This window comes from Canis aureus, chromosome 18 (genome assembly GCF_053574225.1).
Source record: "Canis aureus isolate CA01 chromosome 18, VMU_Caureus_v.1.0, whole genome shotgun sequence".
NCBI lineage: Eukaryota > Metazoa > Chordata > Mammalia > Carnivora > Canidae > Canis > Canis aureus.
This window is the reverse complement of record NC_135628.1, coordinates 48,654,878-48,680,693: the sequence shown is the minus strand read 5'-3', so window position 1 is coordinate 48,680,693 and position 25,816 is coordinate 48,654,878. Positions and strand designations below refer to the sequence as shown.

The following is a 25,816-nucleotide window of genomic DNA, read 5'->3' as shown; positions in this document are numbered from 1 at the left end:
AATAAATAAATAAAATCTTTAAAAATAAATAAATAAATCTAGTTTAATAGTAGATAGTAATACATAACTCTTCTTTGCCAATAAAGAATGACTTAGAGCTATTTTCTGAGTGTATGTACCATCCAAAATTTTGTTCCAAAAAGTTGTAGCAGGGCATAGAGTATTTTATCTAAATTAATGAAATAATGTGTGTACCAGAGAAGTGACATCCATTTGTTTCTTTCATAAAGTATTACCCAGAACAATTCTATTACATATTTTCTACCTATCTTGTAGCATTCTGTATTTGGTAGAGATATTCCTAGAAACCTATACTTTTGTCTATTTGACCTAATAATAGTGACATTTATAAAAATTATTAAGATTGTTATATTTATTTGAAATTATTATCTGCGTGTAGCAGCACTTAGACTTCTACTTTTAAACATAAATCTGTTTGAACTCAATAGCATTTGTCTTCACTTTTAAAGCCAGTATCTTCTGTGAGGCAGTCTCATGATCTCTAAAAAGTCAAAAAGGTAAATCTCAGGTTAGGACAAAATGAAAGCTATTTCTTATATTTTTAGTGGTGTCATTTCGTGTATGTGTGTTTGTGATGTGATGCATATTCTTAAAATCATACAAAAATACCTGGTGTTAAGCATGTTACATAAATATCATGGTTCATCTTATCAGGAGACAAAAATTGAGAAGGTCCATCTCTGTAAGATACTTGTTGATTGACAGGTCACATATCTGAAACTTTAGCATTAAAATATTTTTCATTTGGGTTAAAGTGCATTTTCCAAAACTTATCAAAAGAAAACCAATTTACTCTGTTACCCAGCCTCCCCAAACCTAGTAATATATTAATAATTAGTGAAAATTACCATGGATTAATTTATTTTTAATGTAGTTTTATTTAGCAGGTGCCTGATAGACGGGCAAATGGTATATTGTGTAAGAAACAGTATCTGATAAATATGCCAAAGTCATGGTGACAAATGTTATTCTGTTATTCTTTGTAACCCTTATTATTCTTAGCAGTATAAGTGTCTATCAGGAAATAACATTTATACCCAAGCTTTGTTTTGAGAAACAAGATGAACATGCTAGGATTCATGTTTCCATACAACACACATGTGTGTATATGTTAACACATACGCTTGCATGTGTGTACACATACTTTTGATGCTTCTTAAAATTATCAAAAATTCATTCTAAATATATAAAATAAATGACAGTAAAATTCAACAGGGGATATGCTTCTGTATATATTTGTCAATATATACATCTAGAGTATTTTTAACCTCTGAACTCCATGTTAACATTAAATGACTATAAAATTATTAACCAAAAATAAAGAAAATCACTTTAAAAAGATGGGACTTGTATACAAAGGACTCTAATGTTAGTTTATGCATGAACCCTTAGGCTTAAGAGTTCTAATACTGATTTTTCAAATGAGCAACTATTTTTTTATGGAAGTAGAATCAATTTATTTCCTACTTATAAAGTGTAAAAAAAAAGTGCCTTGGGTATAAAATCTAAATGCCTATGGTGTGATCAGTCAGGAGCTTAGAAATGTCACTATTTGCAGTGTTCAGTCATTAATTAGTGTTTGGTGCAAAGAAAGCAGGTGCCAGGAGCCCCTTCTGTACCAGGATAAGTGACAGCTTCCTAAGGATAAAGCCTCAGCCTTCTGTGAGGAAGATGGGTGGAGAGCAGGAAGGAAGGGGGGCAGAACTAAGGTGAGAGGCTAGGGAGGGTTATGTACTGAAGTCTATTGGGAAATACTTTAACTTGCAAGAAGGAAGATTTTCTTTCTTAATTACAGAATGCAAGTGGCCTGAGTCTGTCCTAGGTAAATTAAGCAGTTTGCTGTACACAAATGTAGGCTCTGTGATGAAGGAAAGGCATCCATCAACGTGGCAAGAATTGGACTTGTGTGAACTTGCACAGCCATAAAGAGTCCTGGCAGAAGTGAGGATCACCCAGTCTCACAGCTGTCCATTTGTAGAAGTGACAGTATAATATTGCTGCAGCCTCTGGAATACAAAAGCATCTGAAGTCCCTGTGTGCAGACAAAGCAGTTGGAGTGTTTCCAGTGTAAATTCATGACCCAGACATGAAGGGGAGATGCTGAGGGCGAAGAACACAGCTGTGAGGACGATGGTCCCTTTGAACTTACGGAATCCAAGGTGGACGAGGCCAGCCTGCAAGAAAAAGGTGTTGAAGAACAAGAGGAAAATGATGATGTGGAAAAGAGATGCAGTATCCTGGATGATGAAAAACACCAGTAGAATGATAGGAGCCATTCAGAGTAGCTCTGAGAAGGAACTGACAAGGAGGTCTTAGGACCTGCAGGAAGAGCACAAGGCTAGAGCACTGCTGGGGAGCATCTTCCTTTTGCTTCATTGGGCCCCCAGGGCACATGCCACAGTTTCCCAGAAAACAGTTCCTAGCTTTCTTCCCAGCAGTGAAGGAGAAGCATTAGCTTCTCAGAATCAGAGCTGTTTTCCAGCTCTAAGACACGGGCTTCAAAGACCCTCTACATCAGTTGCCACAGGAATGCCATCCTGGCTTCCAGAAACTGGTTTTAAATCCCAGAAGTAGATGGTGGATGCAGGTTGTGTCTGAGCTCATCTCACGGGTCCTTGGCTCTCCCGCCACCCTCTGGAGCCAGCCAGGCCACTGTGTCTGGGCTCCTGCTTGCCTGGGTCTACTCTGCTCCTTCCTTCACAGAATTTCTCCAGGCTATATGCCATAATTCAAAGGCCATACTGGGATCCCTGGGTGGCGCAGTGGTTTGGCGCCTGCCTTTGGCCCAGGGCGCGATCCTGGAGACCCGGGATCGAATCCCATGTCCGGCTCCCAGTGCATGGAGCCTGCTTCTCCCTCTGCCTGTGTCTCTGCCTCTCTCTCTCTCTCTCTCTCTGTGTGTGTGACTATCATAAATAAATAAAAATTTAAAAAACAAAAACAAGAGCCCTCATTTATTAAAAAAAAAAAAAAAGCCATACTTCTTCTGAAAGTAAGATAGGTAATAGCCAATAATAATACTTTTTATCTTATAGCTGCTATCAGATTTGATGAACCATGAAACCCAACTGGTACACTCCAGTACATACTCCATCCAGTGAATGAACAGTAAATGGACAAAGCCCTCTGAATATTCCTCCACTTTCCTGGTTGCTCCGGTTCCTTCTCTGGCATATCTCTATCACCTCTCCCAATTTCCTCAGGACCCAACAAGAAAACTGTTAAATTCTGGCACAGTAGGGTCTTTAGTTTCTAGCACCAAAGGTATGGCTGCTGTCCATTTAGTTGTTAAACATTCTGAGTATCACTCCTGAACCTCCCAGCTGCAGCCATACCTCTATACCTCCACAGGGCCTTGCTAAGGGCCAGCCCCAGGACAGACTCTTCATCTCTTATTGAATACTTCTGTTTCCACTAGATGAAGGGTGAGGGACAGGGCAGAGCCATGGAGGGACTCCTTGGGGAAGAAACTGCATGGAGACACTGGAGTTGGGAGTCAATGTCTCGGTGAGCTAAGAGGGGCTGCCCCGAACCCCGGACTTCATTTCCCAGGTCTAGCAACTATTTTTGTTTCAGTCCTGTCTTCTACATTTCTTGTCTATTCCAGGTTTCTTAATTATAGCATGCATGTGTGTGAGTGTGTTTGTGTGAGTTTATGAATGTTTGTATATGCACATTTTAACTTAGTGTTTTTCTTCCCACACTCCTAAAATGCGAGCTCTTTATTTGTCAGAAATCATTTCATTTATTTTCTTTTGCTGTATCCACAGGCCCTGAAAATGTGCCTGGTATATAGGAAGCACTTAAAAAACATGTTGAATAAATGAAAGATAAATACAAATGATTACTCTGTAATAGCAATCTGTATCTCAAACGTATCCTGACCTACTTATGAGATATGAAGTGTGTGACTTATATAGAATTAAACATTTTTGTTTTTTTAAGATTGGACCCCAGGATCACTGCCTGAGCCAAAGGCAGGTGCTCAACTACTGAGCCACCAAGGCGTCCCTAAAAATTAAACATGTGTTTAATGGAAAGACCTATATTTATAGGAACAGCACTATAATATTTGCATATTATACTGGGAAATGATACAATTTGACTAAACTATATTAAAAGATCCATTTTAAATCAATCTAAAATGCTAGCTGTTAATAAAACCCTTGTAATTTTAGTAACTTAACATTAGAACAGTTACATTATTGAATATATATGTTGAGATTTTATGAAGATACACATGTACAACTAGGTAATCCAACTATTCTGAGAAGTACTTTATTATTATAAATCAGGCTTGCAACTTAGGTTTAACATTTTGAAGTAAGGGTCTTTTATTAATTAAACAGAAACTTTTTGTAGAAGACACTAAGAGAAAGAGTTGACTTGAAAAGTCAGTATTCAAAAATAAAGATCCTTTGGACAGATGGATAATGGGAAAGCAGTTTAAGACACGATGTTTAAGGTTTTTGAAGTTTGTCCGTAACCTGCTGATGATAAAGTTGTAGGAAATTTCTATCTTTGCCCAAAAATCTAAGGTCCATATTTCATTGAAATATCTTTTTAAAAAGTAAATTAGGCAATACTTTGTAATCCTTATTTCTGTGTTAAAGGATCATATGAAAGCATGCTGATAAAAGAAGAAACCTTGAAACACAAAACTGACTAAACAAAATCACTATCTCTACATTAGTCTCAAGAGAAAAACAATCCAATGAAGTGACAGTGTTGCTGACTCAAGAAATCCTTGCCTTTCAGAGCTGTCTTCAATTTCCTAAATATTATTTTAGGTTCATGGTTGGCTAATATTATTAACAATAGAATTCTAGGTTGTATATATATGTGTGTATATTCTATATCTATCTATATCTATCTATTATCTATCATCTATCTATCTATCTATCTATCTATCTATCTATCTATCTATCATCTATCTATCGTATGTTCAGAAGCACATAGGCGAAGTTTATAAAATTTTTTCCTAAAGTTGTTGTATCACATTCATTAGCTTTATTCACATTCAGCTTTTTTACTATGTAGCAGAAGGCATTTATCACCATCCAAGACAGCTATAATTGACTCTTTGCAAGATGGTAAGTATACTTGAACATATCTCTCCTTTTCTCCAACATTCCAACTCTACACAGAAAAAATTAAAAATGAGTACACTTTCTAGAAATGACCCATGTTAAGGTCAAACCTATCCCATTTATCTCATTAGGGTTATTTTCTAGATAATTGTTGAATCATTCTAATACATATTCTATAAGGTTTGAAAAGAGGAAAAATACTAAGCTATTGAACATAGCTCTCTGCAGTGAATTTATAAATGCAGCATTTATGAAGTCTTGTGAACATCTATACTCACATTTAATCTACCCAATAAATCTATACATGTAAAAACTGAACATCAAAAGGTTAAACTACCTGTTGAAAGTTGTACAGCTAGTAAAGGCCAAAGCCAAAATTCAAATCTAGGTTGTCACACTCAAAATCTCATGTTATTAATCAAAATATTACATTGAAAGTTCTGTCTTGATTGTTCTAAATTGTTTCTTTTTAGTAGAATACATAAGCTAATAACTTAAAAGGAAGATAGTGTATTTTCATTTTTATTGATGGTTATGTTAATTATGGGAATAATTGAACATTGAATATTTAAGGAGACTTACATAGTTAATAGCGAGTTTTTATCAATAAAAATGTCATTGACTTCCAACAAAAGTCTATAAAACCAAAGAAAATGGAGCTGATGACCATGCAATTTAAGAAGATGGAAAGCATGTCATTAATGGAATAAGAAAATTGAATCCAGGGTCAGAAATAAAAAATCCAAACAAATGAACACTTTGAATGGAGTATTCACAAGAACCTTAGAAATTCATGACATCAGGCACCTCTATAAATGCGGTTAAAAAGAGCTGACATGGGGCAATTTTTTGAATTTCTATTTAAGATTTCAATTGTATATGTGGGGGGATGAGATACAACTGATTACAATCTATTGATGAAATACAAATAAGTTCATATGTGATAAGTAAATAGAGGAATGATTATTGCTATTAGATGGACTGTATGTTGATGTGTATGAGAGTGTTCCCAGCATTTTAATATTTTGTGCTTATAAGTACCAGCAGATGAAGGCAACAGAAATTTCCTCTGAAAGCAACAAGGTGCTGCACAAAAATGATGTTAATCCACTCTACATTCCTCCTTTTTGCCACAGGCTTTGACTTAGAAGTGTTATTAGGTGAACTTCTCTAATTTTCAGGCAGTTCAGTACCTTTGGCTCTTTATAGCCCCCTCTGTTGAGCAGTCTTCACAACTTTTTATTGCAGTGCTCCACTATTTCGTGATCTGCCATGCTTACACCTGTACTAGTATTTTTCCATAGGAATTATTGTTAGTATTGTGGCTGTAAGTTCCATTGATACTGAGAACACTGTTATTAATTATTCTTTTTTTGTCGCGTAACTCTGTTTAATATAGCAGTATTTAAAAAATTTTGGCAACATATGCATTATCTATATGATAAATAATAGGTCTAAACTGCTATAGAAGTATTTTCAAGATAAATGTAGATTTTAAAAATGAATACATAGGGTACCTGGATGGCTCAGATGGTTAAGCATCCCCCTTCTGCTCAGATCATGACTGGGTCCTGGGATCAAGCCCCTCATCAGGTTCCTGGCTTAGCAGGGAGTCTGTTTCTCCCTCTCCTTCTGCCTCTTCCCCATGCTTATACTCACTGGCTCTCTCTCTCTGTTTTAAATGGATAAAAAAAAGAGAATACATAATAGTATGCATAGTGTGATGCCATTTGGTAAGGAAGAGAAAAAAATTAAATAATACATAGATTTGCTCTTGAATCACAGAATATATTTAAAAGATTTCCAGGTAGATAACACAATGGCAACTACCTAGGTCTGTGTCTCCAAATATTTCCTCCTAAAACAAAAAAGAAAAGAAAAAGAAAAGGGAATGTACTAAAATCATATCTTCAAGCTTTCATAAGTTGAAAATGGAGAATGCCCAAACAGTGTAAAATTAAAAGTAGGGAAATAAAAGTCACTAGATCCCAGGGTATACCATGTATTAATCCTGCCCCACTGCAAGGCTTTGTGTTGAGAAAAGCAGACAGAAATAGAGGGAGAGGGGGAGAAAAAGGGAAGGGTGAGAGGGAGAGAGGGGTGGGGGAGGAAGCGCTAGAAAGAGAGAACAGAGGAGCTAGCAATATATCTAAAGTTAATCTCAAACGACTGCCATTAAGGGTATACAACTGTAATAGTGAAAATGCTTTGTAAAATAAAGTGTTCTGAATTATCACAGCATGATTTTCATAGAAGAAACTTAAGTTCCTATAATGTGAAGTGACTGTCTTTGAAACATGTAGCATCTGGGAGAAAAAAAAGAAAAAGAAAGGTACCCATTGAAGAAACAATAATGGAATATAACTAAGATTTTAAACTAGAATCTCAAGCATCTTTTTGAAAAAAAAAAAAAAAGAAAACCTGAATCTACAAATTAAAGGGCAAATAGGAGAAAATTATCTCAGGATGAATCTTAGAAGTATCCTAGTAAAACTATTAAACTTTGAAGGGAGACATGAAAAAAAAAATATTCTAGTTCTTTAGCCAAAAAGATAAAATAAATTACAAGGCAAAACGAATTAGATTGGCATTCAATTTTTTTTTTAAACATTCAGAACAAGACCTAATGGAGCAGGATATGCAAAAAATCATTAAAAGAAAGTGTGAACCAAGGATTTTATATCTAGTTAAACATTCCTTAAATAAAAAGGTTATGGAAGACGTTTTAAACCTATGAGTTTGGATGAGCTCACTGATTCTTTTTAAGTTGATATATAACATTACGTTAGTCCTTGACACATGTATAAGCAAAAGATAGGAAATAAAGAATCCCATTAAAAACTGACAAACCAGATATTAAAAGTTTGAGCATGGAATCTGGGAACTAAGGGCATTTATATGGTATAAGTACAAAGGTAATACCTAGAATAAAATTACAAACATTCCAAAATACATTTTCCATTTAAATGAGATTATATCATATAAAGAAGGATGAAATTAAAACATAAAACCTATAATTATAAAATGTTGTTGCATAAATAAAACCAAACATATTTGACATAAAAATAAGTGGGAATAAACTTAGTTTACCTATTAAGATACTGAATTTGCTCACAAAACAAGACGTGTTTGTCATTTTCAAGAGGCAGATGAAGAAAAGTTGACTTACAAAGACAAATTTTTTAAGAAATGGCAAAGGTATATCAGGTAATTAGAAACTAGTAAGAAAGTAGGAGTAGCGATGCTCTTTATCAGGCCAAATAGAATTTAAGTCCACAAGCATTAACAGTGAAAAAGAACATTTTCAATGCTAAAATCTCATTTGACAAAGATGTTGATAAATCACAACAATTAGAATAGATAGAAAGTAACTGATGGAACTACTATCTTTTAACCATCTACTAGAAATTAAAAAAATCTATACACAATTATTGCAATGTAGATATTTTTCACAGGATTATAGTTTCACAATTCAGGCATCAAGCATATTTAAAGATTGAACAAATGAACGTATTTTTTTATGATGAAAGTTTAAAGGCTCAATTTGTAGAGAATGTAGTTAGAAATAAAGAAAAGGGAAAGCTAGAATAAATCCTGAGGTCTTGGTTTGGAACGGGTAAGTATCAGTAAGAACTCATTACTTCCTAGGTCCATTTTCAGAGAGACCCCAGAAACAGTGGCACCATAGGAGAAAATGAGCACCCCAATCTTCTTGATCTTGGCTTTTTAATCTATTCTCACTTTAAAGAATCAAGATTCCTTAAAGGAATTGTTGACTGCATGACAAAGCGAAAGCAAGATAAGTTTGGAACATCTTATGGTGTAAAAAAAGTAGGAAGTGCTCAAAAGGTAAAGGATGCATTGCAAACAGACAAAACATACTAATGAGACTGTGGTTGGTATGTACAGTTAAACTTCATTCATTCTTGCTGCATTATTCCCATTGTATGAGTATACCAAAATGTTTTTATGCATTCTCTTATTGATGGGCATTTAGACAGCTTTCTGTCCAGATCTAGTTAGAATTGTGCTGCTGTGAATATTTTTATGCATGTCTGTTAATAAGCATGTGTACACATCTATGTTGGGCATGTAGGAGAGAGACTGGTAAATAATTGGGAATGCATCTGTTCAGCTTTGATAGATACCACCAAACAATTTTCTAAAGTAATTATTCCAATTTACTTCCCATCATCAGTGTGTAAGTTCCTCTTGACCCATATTTTCTCCAAATTCTGTAATTTTCTTCCTTTCTATTTTAGCTATTCTGATTTTTTAAAAAGTCAGTAAAGAGGGACTGATTATTTCTAAGAAATGATAGCTATATGACAACAGACCTCCCAGCAGTTGCTCTGGATGTCAAAAGATGGTAGAAAATACATCCTAACACAGGTCTTCCAGCTTCTGCCCTTGGTTTTGCATGGTCTATCAGCAGCACAACCTGGATTATTTGATCAAAACAGTAAGTCAGGTCGTGTTACTCCTTGCCTCAAAATTATCCAACGGTTTTGCTTCTCATTCTATTTAAAAAGTCCAAATTCTTAATACAGTAAAATAAAACCTTCATGAATTGGTACCCTCTATGTTTCATTCTACCCACTTACTTGGCCATGACCACCTACTCTTGATCACACACCAAGCATGTGCCCACTCATGTCCTTTGCACAGTCTGTTCCTTGGCCTGGAAAATGCTTCCCCCAGATGTCCACATGGCTTCCTTGTCAAATATTTTCTTAAATCACTTAAATAGCAGCCTTTGTTTCACTTTGTAGCCTCTTTCTTACATTACTCTACTGCTTGATACCTATCCCCATCTAAAATACATTCTTTCATATCTTTATCTCATGTGATACATAGGTAATTTGTGTTTTTTTTAATCCTCTGTTGTATAACTATAGCTTAAAACAACAATCCTGTAGGAAAATATTGACAAATTAATAAATTCCTTTTCTCAATGGGTTTGCTGCCAGAACATAGGTGTTGTGAAAACTACCACTAAACCTAAACCAAAATGGGAGAGGAAAAGACTCATATCAACAAATGGATTCCACTGAGCCACCCCATAGCCAGAAGGGATGTGAGGAAATCATTAAGGAAGTCAGCACCTACATTAAGAAAATTGGCTACATCCTTGACATAGCATTTGTGCCAGGTTTTGGTTGGAATGATGACAACATGCTGGAGCCAAGTGCTAACATGCCTTGGTTTAGAGGATAGAGTCACCCATTAAAATTTATAATGGTAATTTTAATTACCATTAAAATGGTAATGCCAGTGGAACCACACTGTGGGAAGCTCTGGGTCTCACTTTGCCACCAATTCCTCCAACTGACAGGCGCTTGCAACTACCCCTCCAGGACATCTACAAAATTGGTGGTGTTAGTACTGTCCCTGTGAGCTTGAGAGGAGACTGGTGTTCTTAAACCTGGCGAGATGGTCACCTTTGCTCCAGTGTTACAACTGACGTAAGGTCTGTTGAGATGCACCTTGAAGCTTTAAGTGAGGCTCTTCATGGGGTAGTGTGGGCCTCACTGTCAAGAATGTATCTATCAAAGATATTCATTGTGGTGATGTGGATGGTGACAGCAAAAATGACCCACTAATGGAAGCAGCTGGATTCATGTCTCAGGTGATTATCCTAAACCACTCAGGCCAAATCAGCACTGGATATGCACCTGTGCTGATTGTCACAAAGCTCACGTTGCTTGTAAGTTTCCTGAGCTGAAAAAGAAGATTGATCATTGTTCTAGAAAAAAAGCTAAAGATGGCCCCAAGTTCTTGAAATCTGGTGGTACTGCCATCATTGGTATGTTTGTTGGAAAGCCTATGTGTGTTGAGTTTCTCAGACTATCCTCCTCTGGGCCATTTTGCTATTGGTGACATGAGACAGCTGCTGTGGGTGTCATCAAAGCAGTGGACAAGAAACAGCAGGCAGTGACAAGATCACCACCGGTCTGTACAGAAGTTCAGAAGGCTAAATGAGAATTACTCCAGTACCTACCACTCCAGTCTTAATCAGTAGTGGGAGAACAGTCTCAGAATTGTGTCAATTGGCCACTGGATAATGATAACAATGCATCATAAAACCTTCAGAGAGAAAGGAGGTTTTGTGGACCATTTGTCTTTTTGTGTGTGTGTGGCAGTTTTAAGTTATTAGCTTTAAAAATCAGTACTTTTAATGAAAACAAGTTGATCAAAAATCTGTCACAGAATTAAAAGTTTAATGGGGGAGAGAATTAGTAATATGACATATAAATTTCTATTGAAAGTACATTTTTCAGCTTATAGTTACCTGTTTGAAGGAAATTGGTGTTATTTCCTCTACTGCTTTAAATATTTCTTTCACTTTGATTTCAGAATTTTAATTATATATGCCTGGTTGTGCTTTGCCTTTGAATTTATATTACTGTGCATTCATACTCATTTTTGAAAGTGTGGCTTGATAAGTTTCATACATTTTGGAGAATTTTCAGCTTGTATTTCTTAAGACATCTATTCTCTCATCTTCTCTATTCTGAAACTGTAATAACACACATTTTGAATCTTTTTACCATATCCATATGTTTCTTTCAGACTTTTCTGTAACTTTCATCTCTGTTTCTTCCTATTTCTATCTGGCTATCTTCTGATTATGAGTCTTTGAATTCTCTAATCCTCTCTTCCATTATATCTCAGCATGTATTTGTAGCTACTATATTTTAATGTCTAGGAGGATTTGCTCTTTTAAAATGAATAGATGCCAATTTTCCAGTGAAATTATCCATCTTTTAAAATCTATTTTATTAACATTATTAGTTTAAATCCATTTTTGAAAACTATAGTATCTGGATCACTTGTGGGTTTATTGCTTTATCTCTGTTCTTGATTTTTGTCGTTTCATCTTATCTCTTCTTACTCAGGATAATTCTTATTGAACGCAGGGTACATGAACAATAGCAAAGGCTTGAGATAATGTTTTGTTTCTCCACATTAGATTTAATTTTCTTCCAATAAGTAAATGAAGTATAGGCAGAATGTCTTACTCCAGCTCAGGTTTGTCCCTCTCTCTCTCTTTTTTTTTTTCTCTCTCTCAGAGTTTGCCTCTTTCAAGGTCTCATGTGAAAGCCTGAATTTTAACCATAGTGCCTCATTCTTGTTAGGCTGTGATGCCAATTTTTTGTCTTTACTGTGTATATTCTGGAAACCCTGATTAGTGTTACAGCCTCTTTGGTGTCTGCTTTAACATTCTCAGCATCCTCCAGTGAAAGTATTGTTTATTTCAAGAGAGAATATGTGCAGATTTTTGGGGCTCATTTTATTTTATTTCCATGATAGTGACACTCCTTAAATCCCCAGTGCCTTTGTTCTTCTCTGATAGATCTAAACACCTTAAAAAAACAAAACAAAACACTTTACTTGTTTTAGTTTTACAATAAAATTAGTCTGATAAAAGTTTTACCACTCTAGTTAAATGTGGAACTTTCTCTAGAAATATATTTGGGATTAAAATTTGCAACTAATTTGGGCAGAAGAGTAGAGGTTCTCAACTCACCTGGTCCCACCAACTTACCTAGATAACTTTCAAAGCATCCTGAACACATATGAATTTGACCTGAGATTTAAAGAGAGAACAGCTGGAATGCTACAGAGAGAAGGGTTTTTGCTTCTAGCAAGAATCCTCTAGGGTGAAATTTACTTAGGTCGTGCTTGATATTCTTGACTCAGCTCACTTATACAGCCACTCTGCACTGAGGAAAATGACTAGAAGGAAGAACTCACCATAAAAGAAAGAAGCAGAAACAGTACTTTCTGCCACAGAGTTATGGAATATGGATTACAATTCGATGTCAGAAAGCCAATTGAGAAGCACAATTATAAAGCTACTGGTGGCTCTGGAGAAAAGCATAAAGGACTCTAGAGACTACATTACTACAGAATTTAGATCAAATCAGGATGAAATACAAAATCAATTAAATGAGATGCAATCCAAACTAGATGTCCTAACGACAATAGTTAATGAGGTGGAAGAAAGAGTGAGTGACATAGAAGACAAGTTGAGGGCAAGGAAGGAAACCGAGGAAAAGAGAGAAAAATAATTAAAAGACCATGAATAAAGGTTAAGGGAAATAAATGACAGCCTCAGAAGGAAGAACCTATGAATAATTGGGGTTCCAGAGTGCACCGAGAGGGCCAGAGGGCCAGAAAGTATATTTGAACAAATCATAGCTGAAAACTTCCTTAATTTGAGGAGGGAAACAGGCATTCAGATCCAGGGGAGAGAGGTTCCCCCCTAAAATCTATAAAAAACATTCAACACCTAGACATTTAATAGCGAAACTTTCAAATTCCAAAGATAAAGAGACGATCCTTAAAGCAGCAAGAGACAAGAGATTCTAAACGTATATGGGGAGAAATATCAGATTAACAGCAAGCAGCCCTCTATACAGAGACCTGGCAGACCAGAAAGGGCTGGCAGGGTATATTTAGGGTCTTAAGTGAGAAGAACATGCAGCCAAGAATACTTTATCCAGCAAGGCTCTTATTCAGAATAGAAGGAGACATAAAGAGCTTCCAAGATAGGTGGAAACTAAAAGAATATGCAACCACCAAACCAGCTCTGCAAGTAATATTAAGGGGGGCTAGGTAAAAAAAAAAGAGGAAGCCCAAAGAAATAATCCACAAAAATAGGGACTGAATAGGTATTATGATGACACTAAATTCATATCTTTCAATAGTTACTCTGAACATGAATGGGCTAAATGATCCCATCAAATGATGCAGGGTGGGCAGCCCAGGTGACTCAGTGGTTTACTGCTGCCTTCAGCCCAGGGCATGATCTGGTCCCACATCAGGATCCCTGCATGGAGCCTGCTTCTCTCTCTGCCTGTGTCTCTGCCTCTCTCTCTCTGTGTGTGTCTCTCATGAATAAATAAATAAAATCTTAAAAAAATGATGCAGGGTTTGGGAAGATAGAAAAGCAAGACCCATCTATTTGCCGTCTACAATAGACTCATTTTAGATGTAAGGACACCTCCAGCCTGAAAATGAGAGGATGGAGAACCATTTACTATTCAAACGGTCCTCAAAAGAAAGCTGGGATTGCAATCCTCATTCAGATAAATTAAAGTTTATCCAAAGACTGTAGTAAGAAATGAAGAGGGACACTATATCATACTTAAAGAGTCTATCCAACAAGAAGACCTAACAATCATAAATATTTATGCCCCTAATGTGGGAGCTGCTAAGTATATCAATTAATAACCAAAGTAAAGACATACTTAGATAATAATACACTAATAGTAGGAGACTTCAACATGGCACTTTCTGCAAATGACAGATATTCTAAGCACAACATCACCAAAGAAACAAAAGCTTTAAACGATACACTGGAACAGATGGATTTCACAGATATTTACAGAACTTAACATCCAAACACAATTTGAATACACATGCTTCTTAAGTGCACATGGAACTTTCTCCAGAATAAATCACATACTGGGTCACAAATCAGGTCTCAACTGATACCGAAAGATAGGGATTATCCCCTGCATATTTTCAGGCCACAATTCTTTGAAACTAGAACTCAATCACAAGAAGAAATTTTGAAGAAACAAACACCTGAAGGTTAAAGAACATCCTACTAAAAGATGAATGGGCCAACCAGGAAATTAGAGAAGAATTAAAAAAGAGTCATGGAAACTAATGAAAATGAAGATACAACAATTCAATGTCTTTGGGATTCAGCAAAAACAGTCCCAAGAGGGAAATACATTGCAATACAACCCTCCCTCAAAATATTGGAAAAAAACTTAAATACACAAGCTAACCTTGCATCTAAAGGAACTGGAGAAAGAACAGCAAATAAAACCTACAAGCAGAAGAAGAGAGATAATAAAGATTCAAGCAGAACTCACTGAAATAGAGCCCAGAAGAACTGTAGAACAGGTCAACAAAACCAAGAAGCAGTTCTTTGAAAGAATTAAGATTGATAAACCCCTAGCCAGCCTTATAAAAAGAAAAAAAGTCTCAAATTAATAAAATCATGAATGAAAGAGGAGACATACCAATCAATACCAAGGAAATATAAACTATTTTAAAAACATATTATGAGAAGCTATATACCAATAAATTAGACAATCTAGAAGATATGGATGCATTTCTGGAAATCCACAAATTACCAAACTGGAACAGGAAGAAATTGAAAACCTGAATAGGCCAATAATAACCAGGGAGGAAATTGAAGCAGTCATCAAAAACCTCCCAACACACAAAAATCCAGGGCCAGATGGCTTACCAGGGCAATTCTATCAACATTTAAAGAAGAAATAATACCTATTCTACTAAAGCTGTTCGAAAGGATAGAACGGGATGTAATATTTCCAAACTCGTTTTATGAGGCCAGCATCACCTTAATTCCAAAACCAGACAAAGACCCCGAAAAAGGAGAATTTTAGACCAATATCCCTATGAACACAGATACAAAAATACTCAAGATACTAGCCAATAGGATCCAACAGTACATTAAGAAGATTATTCACCATGATCAAGTGGGATTTATCCCTGAGATGCAAGGTTGGTTCAATACTCGTAAAGCAATCAACGTGATAGATCATATCAACAAGAGACAAAACAAGAACCATAGGATCCTCTTGATAGATGCAGAAAAAGCATTTGACAAAATACAGCATCCATTCCTGATCAAAACTCTTCAGAGTGTAGGGATAGAAGGAACATTCTTCAGTATCTTAAAAGCCATCTATGAAAAGCCCACAACAAAAATCATTCTCAATGAGGAAACACTGAGAGCCTTTCCCCTAAGATCAGGAACATGAAGGGGATGTCCACTCTCACCACAGTTATTCAACATAGTACTAGAAGTCCTAGCCTCAGCAATCAGACAACAAAAAGAAATAAAAGGCTTTCAAATTGGCAAAGAAGTCAAACTCTCCCTCTTCACAGATGATATGATACTGTGCATAAAAAACCCAAAAGACTCCACCCCAAGATTGCTAGAACTCATACAACAATATGGCAATGTGACAGGATGCAAAATCAATGCACAGAAATCAGTGGCATTTCTATACACTAACAATGAGACTGAAGAAAGAGAAATTAAGGAGTCAATTCTATTTACAATTGCACCCCAAACCATAGGATACCTAGGAATAAACCTACCCAAAGAGGTAAAGGATCTATACCCTAAAAACTACAGAACACTTCAGAAAGAAATTGAGGAAGACAGACAAAGATAGAAAAACATTCCGTGCTCATGGACTTGAATAATTAATATTGTGAAAATGTCTACGTTACCCAGGGCAATTTACACATTCAATGGAATTCCTATCAGAATACCATGGACTTTCTTCAGAGAGTTGGAACAAATCACCATAAGATTTGTGTGGAATCAGAAAAGACCCCGAGTAGCCAGGGAAATATTGAAAAAGAAAACCAGAGCCAAGGGCATCACACTGCTGGATTTCAAGTTGTACTACAAAGCTGTGATCACCAGGACACTATGGTACTGGCACAAAAACAGATACATAGATCAATGGAACAGGATACAGAACCCAGAAATGGGCCCTCAAATCTATGGTTGACTAATAATTGACAAAGCAGGAAAGACTATCCACTGGGAAAAAGGACAGTGTCTTCAATAAATGGTCCTGGAAAATTGGACAGCCACGTGCAGAAGAATGGAAACTAGTCTATTCTCTTACACCATAAACAAAGATAAACTCAACATGGATGAAAGATCTAAATGTGAGACAAGATTCCATCAAAATCCTAGAGGAGAACACAGGCAACACCCTTTTTGAACTTGGCCACAGCAACTTCTTGCAAGATACATCTATGAAGGCAAAGGAAACTAAAGCAAAAATGAACTATTGGGACTTAATCAAGATAAAAAGCTTCTGGACAGCAACAGAAACTGTCAACAAAACTAAAAGATGACAGAATGGGAGAAGATATTTGCAAATGACATATAAGATAAAGGGCTAGTTTCCAAGATCTATAAAGAACTTATTATAAGGTTTCTTTTTTTTTTTTTTTTTAATTTTTTTTTTAATTTTTATTTATTTATGATAGTCACAGAGAGAGAGAGAGAGAGAGAGAGAGAGGCAGAGACATAGGCAGGCTCCATGCACTGGGAGCCTGATGTGGGATTCGATCCCGGGTCTCCAGGATCGTGCCCTGGGCCAAAGGCAGGCGCCAAACCACTGCGCCACCCAGGGATCCCTATAAAGAACTTATTAAATTCGACAGCAAAGGAACAAACAATCCAATCATGAAATGGGCAGAAGGCATGAACAGAAATTTCACAGAGGAAGACCTACACATGGCTAACAAGCACATGAGAAAATGCTCCACATCACTGGCCATCAGGGAAATACAAATCAAAACCACAATGAAATCCCACCACACACCAGTGAGAATGGTGAAAATTAACAAGACAGGAAACAACAAATGTTGGAGAGCATGTGGAGAAAGGGGAACCTTGTACTGTTTGTGGGAATGTGAACTGGTACAGTCACTCTGGAAAACTGTGTGGAGGTTCCTCAGAGTTAAAAATAGAGCTACCCTATGACCCAGCAATTGCACTACTGGGGATTTATCCCAAAGATACAGATGCAGTGAAAGACCAAGACACCTGCACCCCAATGTTTATTGCAGCAATGTCCACAATAGTCAAACTGTGGAAGGAGCCTTGGTGTCTATCGAAAGATGAATGGATAAAGAAGATGTGGTCTATGTATACAATGGAATATTACTCAGCCATTAGAAAAGACAAATACCCACCATTTGCTTTGATGTGGATGGAACTGGAGGGTATTATGCTGAGTGAAGTAAGTCAGTCGGAGAAGGACAATCATCATATGGTTTCACTCATCTGGGGAATATAAAAAATCATAAAAGGGAATAAAGGGGAAAGGAAAGAAAATGAGTGGGAAATATCAGAGAGGGTGACAGAACATGAGAGATTCCTAGTCTGGGAAAAGGAACACGGGATAGTGGAAGGGGAGGTGAGGGGGGTTGGAGTGACTGGGTGATGGGCACTGAGGGGGATACTTGACGTGATGAGCACTGGGTGTTATACTATATGTTGGCAAATCGAACTTCAATAAAATTTTTTTAAAAATTTGCAACTATTTCAAATGAGAGCAAGTTGTGTTCACTGGGATCTCAGAAAAGAGAAAAAAAAAGTTTCATTTTTAGACCAAAACATATTAAACTCTAACACTTTTCTTTGAATTAGGCTTTTAATTTTAATATCAGAGAATCTATTGATAGCTTTCAATTGTCATAATTTCTTTTTTACCTTGGTCATTAATGGAAACCTATCTATATCTATCTATATCTATCTATCTATCTATCTATCTATCTATCTATCTATCTATATACAGAGAGAGAGAGAGTTGGGAAAGATCTTTTTTTATTGTGAGAGCAATAGAATCTTCCTCAAAACAACAAATAATAATTGTCTGTATTAAGGAAAAGAGAAATAAGCAAGACTGGTTATACAATTTGTCTGTCATAATTTGACAGAATACAATAGAAAATTCAGGTCCCTTGCTTAAAATGAAGAATTTCGGGCAGCCCTGTTGGCTCAGGGGTTTATTGCCACCTTCAGCCCAGGGCCTGATCTTGGAGACCCAGGATCAGTCCCACGTCGGGCTCCCCGCATGGAGCCTGCTTCTCCCTCTGCCTGTCTCTGCCTCTCTCTCTCTCTCTCTCTCTTTCTCTCTCTGTTTCCCATGAATACATAAATAAAATCTTTAAAAAAAATGAAGAATTTCAAGGCACTTAAAGCAAAACATTAAGTAGATTTGAGAATAACAACTGTTCCTTCTTCGGATGCCTGGGTAGCTCAGTGGTTGAGCATTTGCCTTTGACTCAGGTCCTGATCCCGGGGTCTTGGGATACAGTTCCGCATCAGCCTCCCCGCAGAGCCTGCTTCTCCCTCTGCTTATGTCTCTGCCTCTCTCTCTGTGTCTCTCATGAAAAACAAAACAAAATGAAACAAAACACAACTGTTCCTTATTTATTTCTAAAGTTTATAAATAGGCTAAGGTAGAAACAACTCTAAAAATTCTCTTCATTGTAACGTTCTAAGTAATTTCTGTAAGGATGATTTGTTTTTTCCCAATATGTTATATATATATATAACTATATATATTATATATATAACTATATATAATATATATATTATAGTAATATATAATCCACTAGGGAAAAATTCCATATAATAAGAATGTATACAAGAGATATTATTTTTAAAAAAAGCATATAGGTGAGCTATGTAGGAAAATAACTTAAATCTCTCTGGCCATAGTTAGAAAAAATACAAAAACATACATTTTATATATTAACTATAATGTATATTTTCTTCTTGTGAGCTTCTCTGAGAGCTGCCCACTTTATGCTTAGAGCCAGTGTTTGCATTCTGGTGTGTTATTCTGAGCCCATATATCCACAAATGGTATAACTTTTTTCTGGTCATGATATTTTTCTTGGCAAAAATTAAGTTACGTGAAAAATCAGCTAATGTAGTCTTAAAACCCTTCTAATTAGAAACATTTAACAAAAGTGACTTTGAACTACTGCTTAATAAAACAATAGTCAGACATAATTTTTTCCCCCATGTGTGTTTTCTCATGCTTTTGAAATTTCTTGTTCTGTTTTTCTGGCCTAAAATATTTTTATCATCCTGATTTTACTGGCAAACCCTTGGTTTAATTTCAGGATTCAGTTTAGACAGAAAGTCTCGTTGGAAGTTGCTGGCTGAATTCTGACTCTGTGCTTCCATAGTATCTTATACAGACTTAAAACATAACGAGCCATTAGGTACAGAATATCATGTACCATCAGTTTGGCTACTTTTTATGGCAGTGCCCTACTTTATTAATCTTTGTTATTTCAGCCTTTCTCAGGTGTTCAATAAACAACTTTTGAACTAAACTGAACTAAAATAATCATGCTCATAAGTTCACTCATCAAACATTTTTTGGACAATGAACATATACTACGCTGCAAGACAGATTTATCATTGCCCTTAGAGAACTTAAAAATACTAGCAATAAAAATTACAAATTAAAAATATTGTGATCATTGGTAAATAGTAAAGAGTGTTAAGGGCATGTAACTGGATCTTAGGACCTTGAAATTGCTCAGTTTAGAATGAAGTTGCTAAAAAGATGTATTTAGTATTAGCATTACAAATTATCAGAAAGATTGTACAGACAACTAATCTTATTAAGTCTATTTTCTCTTTGTTATTAGATAATGATGTCATCTCCCATTTACTAATTTCAGACTTTCTGATTGCCTTTGTATTCATATTAACCCTGAAGCAAAGAGATAAGGAACTGGAATTTTATTTATTTTTTATATATTTTTAAAGATTTTATTTATTTATTCATAAAAGACATACAAAGAGAGTGAGGCAGAGACAGGCACAGGGAGAAACAGGTTCCTGGCAAGGACCCCGATGTGGGACTCTATCCCGGGACCCCAGGATCATGCCCTGAGCCAAAGGCAGACGCTCAACCACTGAGCCACCCAGGCATCCCAGGACTGGAATTTTAAAAGCATGACTTAGATAGTGAGGCTTTGCATTTTCTTAATCCCTACTACATTCCCTTATTGACACTTCCGGTTCTTCTTGTGAGGAGCCTAGCCCACACCTCCTGTTTATTGGCGTCAAGACAGCCCAGGATTAATACAGCCTCCCTCCAACAGGAAGAAAAAAGAAAATAGATTTCTACAAAAATTGTAAGAAATAACCTCCGTGTCATTTTCAGAAATCTATGACAGCCATTAAATTTATGCCTTCCTATTACAAATATCTACTATATATTTGTTCTTTGATAATATTAAAATGTATAGTAATATATAGATATGAAAATATGAAATCATATGTCACATAAATAGTACTTTAGTGTGAAGTGTCTTATTTGAAGATGGAGGTGGCATGAGCATAGTACATCAAAAACTTTTAGTCACTTAAAATCTTTGTTATGGAACTTGGTTGTTTGAATGTGGTCTCAAGTCCTATCACATCAAGTTTTAAATGGAATGGACTCCAAGATCACCTGGTCACTCTGATGATCTTCATTTATGCTTAGATTACTCTTCAACTACTGACCTCTACCTCTGAAGCCAATAATACACTATATGTTAATTAATTGTATTTAGATAAAATATTTATTTATTTATTTATTTATTTATTTATTCATTCATTCATTCATTCATTCATGACAGACACACAGAGAGAAGCAGAGACACAGGGAGAGGGAGGAGCAGGCTCCCCTTGAGGAGCCTGATGTGGGACTGGATCCCTGGACCCTGGGATCGTGCCCTGGATCAAAGGCAGACACTCAACCACTGAGCCACTCAAGTGTCCCTAAATAAAATATTTTTAAAAGATTACTCTTCATCTAGATATTATTCATATATACAGCTGGAATGTTTGCCTTTTAAATCTGACTTTTTCTAACACAGAGATGGTAATTTGTTAGTTTATATCACTAGCATATGTAATGTATATCAAAATATCATTTACTTTATTGTCATCTTTATTTGTGAAATGAACATTCTCAGCTTTGGCTAAAAGCTGTGTATGATTTAAAGAGTGAATGGGTTCTTGGAGGATATGATGAATGAGAAATTCTTTTGGTCTCCTATACCTACTATTCCTTATTGCCTTACATTTCTCCAAGCATGTGTTTCCTATCATGAATATTTTAGTAGTTTAATCTCTGTTACTTTAGAGGAAACTGCTGTTCAGATAACTTTAGGGGACAAGTTTACCATATTCAGGTAGCATATCTTGAGAAACACCCTGTGCATTTTTGACCTTAAGTACAAATCTGCTAACTAGTCTCATATTACAGAGAAGCAAAGTTTCTCCAAAAATAGAGGAAAAAAATTCTTATTCTTGGGTAAAATAGTCCATATATGGTATGGGCCACCATGTTTGGAACTTATGCTCCCTATATGTGTTCGAATAGTTAAGTAATCAGAGTTCTGCTCTTCAGAGAAACTTGGGTGAGATAACCTTAAAGTCCTCAAATTTTAATAGCAGAATGTAATTAAAATGTGAGCTTTGGGGTTGGTACTTTTTCAAGTGGATACCATGATTAATCTACTTTTTTTTTTGCCCTCATTCTTAAAAGACTGAGTCCACAGACAGATAGTTTTATCTTTCCTACCCATTGTGGGAGATAGAAAATTACCTCATGTACATACACTAGCCTTTGATCTTGGGACACTAGGACTAAATTAGTTTAGAAAAATAATTATAGTCTAGATGAGCTAAGATTCTTCTTTCCTAAGAGCAGAGGAATAATATAGCAAGTTAATTTTAACACATTATTTCTAAAGCCTACATGGCCAGAGGTATGACATAACAAATCTATGTTTAAATTTTAAATTGGTTTTCAAAAGTCTTAACAGAGCTGAAACATGACACAAAATGTCTCCATTTTAACATCAGAGGAAACTATTTGCACATATATATTTTCTAGACCTCACACTTATATCTGTTGAATAATGATTTCTTATTAAAATAAAAGAGAAAAGGGATCCCTGGGTGGCGCAGCGGTTTGGCGCCTGCCTTTGGCCCAGGGCACGATCCTGGAGACCCGGGATCGAATCCCACATCGGGCTCCCGGTGCATGGAGCCTGCTTCTCCCTCTGCCTGTGTCTCTGCCTCTCTCTCTCTCCCTCTCTCTCTCTGTGACTATCATAAATTAAAAAAAAAAAAAATTAAAAAAAATAAAATAAAAGAGAAAAAATATTTAAAAGTGTAGTAAAACCTCTTAAAAGTCTAGAGAAAGTCTACATTACCTTTCCTTTTCTAAATTACATATTTTAAATATTAAAAAAAACTGAGTCATGGGACACCTAGGTGGCTCAGTGGGTTAAGCATCTGCCTATTGCTAAGGTCATGATCTCAGGGTCCTGGGATAGAGTTCTGCATCTGGCTCCCTGCTCAGGGAGGAGTCTGCTTCTGCTAATATTTGTGCCCTTCCCCCTGCTCTTCTGTCTCTGGTCTCTTTCTCACTCACTAACTTCCTCTCAAATAAATAAAATCTTTAAAAATAAATAAATATGAAATAAGTCAATCAGAGAAAGACAATTATATGATTTCACTCATATGTGGAATATAAGAAATAGTGAAAGGGACTCTAAAGGAAAGGAGGGAAACTGAGTGAGGAAAAATTAGAGAGGAAGACAAACCATGAGAGACTCATAATTCTGGAAAACAAAGGGTTGCAGAAAGGGAAGAGGTGGGGGGATGAGGTAACTGTGTGATGAGCACTGGGTGTTATACATCGGCAAATTGAATTTAAATAAAATATTTTTAAAAAGGCACTCTTCTAAAAAAATAATAATATTAATAAAATAAAAATAAATTTAAAACTCTGTTGTTATTCATATGAATTTTCTTTCAGTCTCTGGGGATTCAAGAAGTAAAAATCATAGGAAAAAAAATAAAGAACATTCAAGACTTTAGGAGACTGACAATAGAGTAATTCAGATTTTCTTCCTGAAAGGTGTACTTGTGTTCTTTCTCTAAGCACACCAATTTGTGGAAGGCCCATCTGCATCATTTGCAGGACGCAGTAGAAAATGAAGATACGGAGGCAGCCCGGGTGGCTCAGCGGTTGAGCGCCGCCTTCAGCCCAGGGCCTGATCCTGGAGACCCAGGATTGAGTCCCGCGTCGGGCTCCCTGCATGGAGCCTGCTTCTCTCTCTGTCTCTCTCTGTGTTTCTCATGAACAAATAAATAAAACCTAAAAACAACAACAACAAAAGAAAATGAAGATATGAGGCCTCATGCTAGGTTTTTAACATTAACAGGACAGCCACAGCAGAGCATGAAACCAAGTGTGAGGTTCTCAGCTTGGGGCTCTGTTGTGTGATTGCCTAAATGCATGCCCATGAAGCCACCTCTACTTAGGTATTTTCCACATAGTTGCTTCTCGTTCTAACATGGCTTGTCAATTCTTTGCCTTTTTCCATTTTAAAATCACACTGGTACTTATTAAGAAGTAGATGAATATTTATTAAAAATACTAAACATGTTCATAATTTTTGATGTAAAAGAATAATGTTCTAATACATTTGGTGAGTTTATTGGTTGGAATATGTATTCGAGAAAATTATCCTTGGTTAATTTATTATAAATACTGTGTGAAGTAAAACTAATGAAGAACTGGCTAGTGAATTAATATCAGTCGCTCTGTAATTGATTTATTTAGATAAAATCATTTAACCCTTGTCTATCTTGCTTAAGACATTATTTCATCTAATATCACTAAGGTGCGGACTAAGTTTTGTTAAGTACCCATTGACACATTGAGATCAATTAGATCTAATAAAGAAATGAACGCTATTACAGTTATATGAAAATAAACTGTTAAATTTGATTACAGGCTGAAACTGTAAGTAAATTAAGAGTGAGTAAAGTTCACTACTGAAAATTATGTTCCATTTATTTTAAATTAGCATGGGAAAACTATCACCTTATGGCCTATAAAAATAATTTTGCATATATTTGAAATAGATATGTAATAAGTTATTAGTTTAAGATTTCAAAACCAGACATGTATACAGTGCATTGATTTCTTTCATTTTTTCATATTTAATATACGGCAACGGATATATACATGGTACCAAAAAAATAATGAAGGCATCATAATTGAAAGCCAGAGTCCTAGCCCAGCCTACTACTACTACACTCACAAGTTTGATTGTTGCCCCCCACAATCACTGAATAACATGGTCTGTGTTCTTTATTTATCTTTAGAAATTATCTTATGACTTACTACGATGATGGCTAAGACTTTATAACAAACTCACTGTCATATACTGCTACTAATATTATTTTAAATTTTTGGTTGTTTATGATATTTAAATAATACATTGAAACTTCTGTTGCCTTGACTTGCCTCTCAGGTGAAGAAAATTCTTCCAATTCCTTTTTTTTCTTCTTCCAATTCCTTCTCCTTCCCATCCATCATTTTTTGGCAGTTATAAAAATCTTTGTATTTATGTTGTCTAGGTTGATTAAAATTTACATTGTTGAGTTTTGAAGTTTTCAGTCAAGATGAAAATAAATAAATAAATGTTACAATTCTGAAACTTGTAACCATGCTACTTGCATAGACCGTAGGATACTGATGACAAACGTCTTTCTCTGTGGGTCAGGGTCCTAGCTTTGAACTGCTCAAGTTGGAACTCTCCTCCTATTGAATGGATTCTGTTTTCTTACTCTTCATCAAGATCTCAAAAATGTTTATTTGTGGTTATTTCACATTTGAATCAGGTTTGTCTTTTCTTTTTCCAGAATTTCTATTCCACCTTTATGCTGCCCTTATTGGCTAAAGTTATGTGAGCTGTGTTTAGCATGGACTATTTATTCCATATACTTTTTGGTATCTGATCTGTTCCTCTTCTTCGAGACTATTTTTTTTTTTAGAGGTCACTCAACTTATGTTCCGATTTTAATGTTTTATTTCAAGGTCTCCTTTGCTCACATAGCAAGTTACCATTTCCTTTTTGCTGGAATTCCAGATGAATTTCTCTATTGTGGGCATAGCCTTCCTTTATTTTTACTTTTAACTCATATTTCTCTTCTTAATATGTTCAAATAACACCCTTAAAAGGAATTGAAGATAGGGAGGCAGGCAGGCATGAAAAACAAGGAGCATGGAAGACAA

At 35.8% G+C, this 25,816-nt stretch overlaps 1 pseudogene; it reads right to left on the bottom strand.

Moving 5' to 3' along the window:
- Positions 1-1,902: 1,902 nt before the first annotated feature.
- Positions 1,903-25,816, bottom strand: part of LOC144289177 (transmembrane protein 138 pseudogene) — a 33,960-nt pseudogene continuing 10,046 nt past the window's right edge.